At 37.5% G+C, this 7,945-nt stretch overlaps 1 long non-coding RNA gene across 2 annotated transcripts; it reads left to right on the top strand.

The window, feature by feature from the left end:
* The first annotated feature begins 1,652 nt into the window (after window positions 1-1,652).
* On the top strand, window positions 1,653-7,945 carry LOC140227352 (uncharacterized). 2 transcript variants are annotated; one of them, XR_011901043.1, is made up of 4 exons: window positions 1,653-1,864; window positions 4,029-4,163; window positions 5,237-5,385; window positions 7,355-7,945. It is a non-coding gene; the product is annotated as an uncharacterized lncRNA (long non-coding RNA). The 2 variants fall into 2 exon arrangements; XR_011901042.1 differs by lacking the exon at window positions 1,653-1,864 and having other exon boundaries at window positions 3,943-4,163.

The raw sequence follows: 7,945 nt of genomic DNA, 5'->3' as shown, positions 1-7,945 counted from the left end.
CTTTCTGAATAGCCAGCATCAACGCAGACTCTGTTATGGTGCGTGTGTTAAAAACGGAAGACTGAGTGATTTTTCAGCACCATCGTCGAAGTTATGGATTGTTTTGACCACTTTTTTTTTTCGTATATATACGGAGCCCAGGGAGAGACATGTGAAAAAATATTTCTATTTCATCAAAGCAAGATATAATTATCTCTTATCAGATGAGATATTGTGTCATTTTGATGAGATATTTTCTTAATTTCATGAGAGTAGCAAGTCAGTTCTTTTTAAATGCGATTATTGACAATACAGGTATTAAGCTACACAGAAATTGAGTAGTTCCATGACATGGGTCCAAAAAGAAAGAATTTCGACCTTCTGCCGGAATTAAACTGACCTGAAAGAAAAACAACAATAACTAGCAATCTGCCAAATAGAGATTCAAATTGGCAAGTGTTTATTATGTTAGTTATGATTAGGACGTATACAGAAAACTTCAGTTGATTGTTGTTCACATGTATACCACATAATACATGTACATGACGGCACAACTCAAAATTATTACCAAAAAATATACACAAAAATGAACGAATGCAAATCATAATCTCTGCAGGCAGCACATGCAGCATACATAATAGTATTACAACTTGAATTTCTACAGTGCATTTAGAATAAAACTTTCATGTTATCATTTTCATCAACAAATATTTGTGGAAGAAGAATTTGTAAACGGCTTTATAATTATTATTGTGCGTGAATTACAATCCAAAAATACTGAATGATAGACGTGCCACTCCATGGTACCGTTTCATGAAAGTTGTCAGAGCTGACAAGTTGTCAAGGCTAACTAAATTGATGAAACATCCCCCAGGAACCCATACCATAGTTATGTTTTTTTTTTTTCTTTATCATCCAATTAGAAACAATAATAGAAAATTAAATGGTTCAAAGAATCTCCCGCATCACATCACCTACACAGGATATCTCAGCTCATGAAAAATAATTAGACACGTATAGGCTATAGCAAATAAAAAAAAAAGACATGTCCTGAAACAAGGCTAATTTTTCAGGAGCCTGGCGTGGCGAAGCGTACACTTGACTACGTGTAGTCAACTTGACGTTACGTGTGCCTACACCTCGCGTAACGCGTGGTGGACTACGTGTAGTGCCAGGTACAACCACACGTTACGCCAGGGTACACGTCGCGTAACGTGTACCCACACGTCGCGTAACGCGTACCCACAACACACGTAACGTGTGGTGTGGGTACGCGTAACGCCAGGTCGGGCTCGCCTATGGGTTTTGCACAGTGAAGCCTGACCTGGCGTTACGCGTACCCACACCACACGTTACGTGTGGTGTGGGCACGCGTTACGCGACGTGTGGGTACACGTTACGCGACGTGTACCCTGGCGTAACGTGTGGTTGTACCTGGCGCTACACGTAGTCCACCGCGCGTTACGCGAGGTGCAGGCACACGTAACGTCAGGTTAACTACACGTAGTCAAGTGTACACGACGCCACGCCAGGCTACTGGAAAGTTAGCCTTGCGTAAGGCTTATAGCCTTTTAAAAAATAATTAAATGAAAATTGTAATACAGGTTTATACTTCAGTAGTCAGTCTACAGACAACAGTACATTATCATAATCTTTTATCTATCATTCTTACAAATCGTGCCTTATTATCATTTTTATCACCATTGACAAATTACCTTTCATATGAAATAAGCTAACGTTGGCTGTGGCGGACTAGACTGCCGATTGAAGACACGTATAACGTAACTACAGACAGACGTATGGCAGGATTGTACCGCACGAATTGCGAAGTAACGGATCTAGGCCCCTACTCTGAGTGTACTCGACATTGCACCCTTCTGTGACAGTAAGTTCATTTGATTATTTTTCGCCCATGATATTGATTAATAGCAATACAAACTATTGGTCTACCACACTAATGTGTCTCATGTCATACAGAATTGCAGTTAATACGAAAACTGTAGGTACACGATTAGAAAATGCACTCCAAAATTGCTCGACTTGTCCGTCTTCCAGCCCTGTACTTTCACTTTTCCTGACTGTGTAGCCCGCCGAAGCTCTGGGGGAGCACGCCCGTCGTGATTGCCATGAATGGATATGTGGCCTTGTGGGTTGTGTATAGGTATAGGCGCTGATGATGTACCGTCGTATCCATGACCAAATCTCAATAATTACACAGAACCAAACTACATCAGCGCCTTATTTTGTACTAGTACTGTAGTAGGCTCCTATATAAATAGACCTAGACCTACTTATTGTGAACAAGTAGGAATGGGCCTAAATATTGTTATTCTATTTTCAGCAAGTGTAATACAATGTAACGTTAGATCTACATGTTTGACGTACGACAGTATGCAAAAGACAAATTAGACAGTACAGTAGAATCTATACCTAGTATTTACCCTCATAATTCTCAAAATTATCAAATTTGTAAAGTGCATATTAAGGTGAGACTTGAAAATTATAGTCAATGCAAGGCCAAACAATGATGAAAAGGAACAGAGGCACCGGTACACATTATGTTGGCCATCTATGGTTGGACATGGAAAATTGACAGGTCATTGGGATAGTCATTCTGTGATTTTTTTTTTCTTTTTTGCTAATTTCCATGATCATGGAATCCATGCATATATATGTAAATATGTATGATATAGGTATGTTGATCAGTACGTTGGGGATTCTTGGAACAGCAGAACAATTTACTTATCAACTGATAGACATGGAGTATTTCCCCAGCATACTAGCAAAGGCATAATATTTTGCTTTTTTTTTTTTAATTCTTCACACATTGCTTATCTTCACATAATGACATACAATGCACATGGGGCATGTTACTTTTTCCCCCCAGTTCACTTATGTTTTGAATTCTTAGGCAAAGAATATCTATTGATAAGTACTGTAATCTTCCTAGACTTATTTTACTGATCACTAGCCTGAACAGACGCCGTGCAAAAATGTAAAGCATATGGCATCGCAACTTCATTTACAGCGACATGGCTGTGTATGATCACATTAAAAAAATGTGAAGTTAAAATCAATACATTAGAAAGGGTTGGGAACCACTTTGCTGTAATAAAGTCAAAGAAAGATTGTGATGTCAGCCTGGACCATAGCAGCAGTATATCATTTCAGAAAAGATAAGATAAATACAATGATATCTTGGGCTGACAACAGTTATTAGTGTATTACCAATATGTATGCCATAAAAAAGGAAAAATCAAAAAATTAAAATATACAGTGAACTTCATTTACTCAAAGATGAGGAAATTTGATCTTGAGGTGTTCAAATTTCTGTCAGGTGGCATATATGTAACATGTTTTATTTTTCTTCACTTTGCTGACTGAATCAGTTCTTAAACTATAAACAGTATGTTGTGTCTGCAGAATATCTAATGTGGATATGAATGTAGAGGTATTATGTATGTGTGTCCCAATTGGAAGTTTATCATTGGTCAGTAACTAATATCATACTCCTCTTGGTCACCACATTTCACTTTCCCATTCCTATTTCTCGTAACAAAACAATATGTGATCATTCCTTCTCCCCACAACCCTCTCCCACTCACACAAAAATGTCATATGACAGGTGATCATAGACGGTTATGGGCAAGTAAACAAGCTTTTCTTTTTCATTCAGGTTGACTGAGGAGTGTGTGATCCTTAAGTCAGTGGGCACAAGTCAAAGCCAATAAACCTTGAATGTTACTTTGTAAGGTTAATCTAGATCTTTTACCCTTATTCTAAATCACTTAACTCCTCAAAATCCTTTGCCTTGATGAATTTTTTGGACGTCAAGTTATTGCTGTCTGAGGATCTTGACTTTTTCATATTTTCATTGAATTTCAGTTTCCACAGTGATTGTTGTTGTTGTTGTTGTTGTTTTGTTTTTGTTTTGTTTTTTTTTTTGGGGGGGGGGGGCAAAGGGTTGTGATCTGCCATTTACCACTGTCCTGAAGTTGTGTACAATCAAATTATCAAAGTTACTGTTGTGTCTTATCACCATGATGTAGCTCAAGAAGTGACTGGGACTGTATTGACATGAATTGAGAGGAAGACTGTCAGTCCATGCTTCACCCAGACAGTGCCAATCTTACCGATGTGTGTTTTGCTCATTAAAATCTGGAAAAGCAAGTGATAGCTTAGTGGTGAGTATATCATCAAGTACATCAACCGCTATAATGTATCATGAATCACAATTTCTAATGAAGTTATACAGTAGGTAAAACTGTATTTTTACGAGGTTCAGGGTTCTTGTACATGGAATATGGGAGGATGTTTCTGTTCAGAGCAAACAGCTACAGTGTAAGAATCAGTTTAACATTTGAGATAATTTTTTTTTAATTTCTTTTTTTTTAGCACCTTTTGGTGCCTTTACCAAAGAAATGGATCAAAAGCCAAGCCTGCAATACTGAGTCCCACCTCCCTGGAAATGTCAACTGTAAGTTGTTACACCATGAGATTTGTCTTGTGTGGGAGAGTTAGCCACTCAGTATTGTTTGTGACTTGTGTAAGGATTCAGTCAAAACTTTATATTGTAGGAATAATAATAAATTAAAATATAAGAAATAATAAGGAATACACAAGTATATGCCTACATTAAGTTTTCACTTTCCAGTTGGTAATCTCGCAGTAGGCATGAATTAAAGCAAATATCAATTTGCAAATCTGGTGACAGAAATGCACACATGTTTACAAATTTCATGTGCGCAGTTTAAATGGGTTTAAGGCATAGTTGCAGTACATGAGAATGAAATGCACATTACATTCTCATGTACTCATGCACATGCATTGTGTGGAATGAATCAGCATATGAACTTTATGAAAGTTCATACGCAGACATTTTGTGATGTGATGTTTACTGAATATCAACTTACCTCGTTTAAAATGATATTCTTGACAGTAATGAATCATAGTGTGTGAATGAGGTTGAGACATTACTACATCTTCAGGCTCCTTTTCATGTTCAGGCTCCTTTATTGAGTGCTTGAGTGCACTAAAACCCCTACAAATATGATTTGTTTGATGAATTTCAGGCCTTCAAGTCATAGATGCTTGGGGATGTTGACTATTTCATACTTTCAGGGAATTTCATTGTCCTGGGTTTAGTGTTTTATTTGTTGTTGCTGTGGGGGGGGGGGGGGAGGGGGTTGATCTGTCACCTGCCACTGTACAATCAAGTTATGAAAGGTTGACTCTTCTGTTTATTACCATGAATTAGCTGAAGAAATGCATCAGCTGGGGAATTGATCGACATTAAGAGGGAGACTATCAGTCCACCCATTGCCAAGCTACGCTGCAACAAGACAGTGCCAATCTTCTTGACATGCATTTTGCTCTTCTGTAGCTGGAAAAACAAGGAGTTATGTGGTGAGTGTTTCACTGAGTACGTGAACTCATCCAAACTACTATCATTGTATTAACCTCAACTGTTTAGGAAGATAAAAGAGGGGGAAGGGAGGGATGGAGGTAATCTTAGTTAGGCTCCTCCCAGGCCCCCTCCCCCTTCCAGATCTCAACAGTGCGATTGCAATTTGTAGTTGACAGTATTCGGAGCATGAAAAGATGTTATTCATTGATTTTAATCAAGAAAAGAAAAAATAATCATGCTGTTGTGAAATTTGACTGAAAGCACAAATTTCATTGCAACTGTACCACGTTTTCGAGCATATCTTGGTCTGACATGCATGTACATATATTTTATATGCAATTTCCTCCTGGGTGTCTAAAATTTGGTCTCTATAGGGAGAATGCGGCAGACACTTGAAATGAAGAAGTTGTGAAACATCACAGCCACAGTTTTTCTGCAAAGACGACATTGCTAGGAATGCCGAGGGGGACCTTCCAGCCCCCTCCTCGACAGCTTATAGTGAGGGTTAAAAGCAATGCTTTATATCATATTCTGGGTTCTTGTGTATGTCATGCAAGAACACCAGCTAGTGTCAGTTTGACATTTGAAATTATTATTTTTTTAAAAGCAGCTATTGGTGTCTTAACCAATTAAGAAATAAAAAACTTGCACTGATATCAACATTATGTTATTGGAGCACTGGACATGTCTTGCAGACAAGAATTTAGCCACTTAGTAATTGTTTATTATTGATCGTAAGATATTGTGAAAGCCATATACATGTACATTAAACTGTTGAAATATGATTGAATGATTGTACAACGCTTAATAGAAATGTATCACACAATTTTAATGAATTCACACACAAACAAACTCACAAGAACATGTGTATGCCAATTTTTACTTCCCAATTGGTATTCTCACAATAGGTATTGGTAAGCAAATATTAATTACAGATATATGGTGGCAGAAATGCACACGTGTCTACAAATGAATGCAGAGCTGCACAGACATATTTACAATACATAAGAATAATACTGCATAACATAATGATGAGAACATAAAACTTTATGGCAGTTCATAGGCAGGAATTTTGCAATGCAGTTTGATTATAGATAATAATTCACTCCATTGAAAGGACATTTTTTTTTAAATTTCATATTCTGTGTATAAAGAGGTCAGACATCATCTCATATTAAAGGGGCATTCCGGACGATTTTCATAATTTCACATCATGAAGTACATAAATCAACAGCTCCATGTATAGATTCGTGGAATTTATTGTGGTCCTTGAGCAGAGAAACCAATAAATTGAAAATCTTAAACAAATTACACTGAACAGTGTTGATGACATCAGAGCCTCATATATTTCATAAATGTAGCAGTGTAATTCCATTACAATACCACTTGCTCAACAAGTTCACCTGTGAAAAATCTATGCATGCCTTCTTCTTTTGTTCTGCTTCCTTGAGCCCCAACTCATGCATTCTTATCATGCTTATGGTGAGGCTGGCATGTCATCATCCTTGTTCATTGCAATTTGTTATAAATTTTGAAAACATTCTCATTCCTTATCCCAATCACTATAAATTCTGAAATTCTGTACTCAGTTTAACTGATTTATAGCTGTTCAAATGTAAAAGTCTGAAAATCATCCGGAGGTCCCCTTTAAGTCTCACTTTCCTTAAAAAATGGAAATTTTCTTCATTTTCTGATAATGATCGACTACAGCAGTCTACATAATTCAGATGTCTTTTGGCGTATTGTAATGCATGAAATAGACCTTCACAAGAGTCTTCATGTTTGCTATGTCAAATCTTCCTGTTTGTTTGTTTGTTTGTTTTCTTTAATATGGGGAGGTTAACATCTCAGTGCATATATCTTAACACAAGACACATGTTAGATTCTTGGGAGATGTTTTATGTGTGAAGTATAATCTCATTTTCTTTGTCCACTTTCTTTTTCTGAAATTTCTTGTCTCTTATGAAGGTATAACTCAGTTGACTCAATCATCATACTCGGCAAGCTTGAAGTTGGAAGGTGGTACTATTTAAGCACGCAAAGGATGAGTAGCTCGCTGTCGACAGTCAGTGGAGATAAAAGAAGGCAGTAATCTTTCTGAAGACATTTCATCAGGCTGCCGGGGTCATCACTCTCTGCAAGCAAGGGAAGAAAGTCATGAGCAGACAGTGGTCAGAGGCTGCAACACTCACAAATTCATCACAACTCATCGAAGTATTGGTGCTTGACTATGATTTCAATTAGAAACTTGTGGATATTTCCCTTCTGGAAGAGCTCATTCTTTGTACAGTACACAGATGATGAGGCACAATGTCATTCTTTGTGTGGTTAAGCCAGTAGTCAAGCACTGGTGTGGAGCATCCACATAGAATATATGTTACAGAGCCATGCTTTGTTCATTTCTGTGGCAAGAAATGATCTCATCACTTAACCGTGCCCTATGTCCACGGCATCTTGATGCACAGAAATGGGAGCCTTAGTTTCAACATTTCTTGAGAGTTTAGTGACAGTAATGGCTCCTTATATTGAATAATCTGACCATGCAACTCATCACAATAG

The sequence above is a fragment of the Diadema setosum genome, chromosome 4 (genome assembly GCF_964275005.1).
Source record: "Diadema setosum chromosome 4, eeDiaSeto1, whole genome shotgun sequence".
NCBI lineage: Eukaryota > Metazoa > Echinodermata > Echinoidea > Diadematoida > Diadematidae > Diadema > Diadema setosum.
This window is presented reverse-complemented; position numbering and strand designations above follow the sequence as displayed.